We start from the raw sequence: 229 nt of genomic DNA, 5'->3' as shown, positions 1-229 counted from the left end.
ACCGCATTCCTCGAGACAGCCAATACTTTTTTGGAAAAGCTTTTTTCTCCTGCCCCCTTCCCCCCTCTCCTCCCTCCGCCCCCTGCCCCCTCCCCGCTCCTTCCCGCGGGGGCCGCGCGCCCATTCGCTGCCGCCTGCCGGCCTCCCAGTTGACGGTGGATATGACTATATATGGGGACCGGAGCCGCCGAGGCGGCCGCCGGGCGAGGCCGCCTTGTTTCCAAACCTG

This window comes from Mustela putorius, unplaced genomic scaffold (genome assembly GCF_011764305.1).
Source record: "Mustela putorius furo isolate JIRA1106 unplaced genomic scaffold, ASM1176430v1.1 tig00003896_pilon_pilon_pilon, whole genome shotgun sequence".
Taxonomy (NCBI): Eukaryota; Metazoa; Chordata; class Mammalia; order Carnivora; family Mustelidae; genus Mustela; species Mustela putorius.
This window is presented reverse-complemented; position numbering follows the sequence as displayed.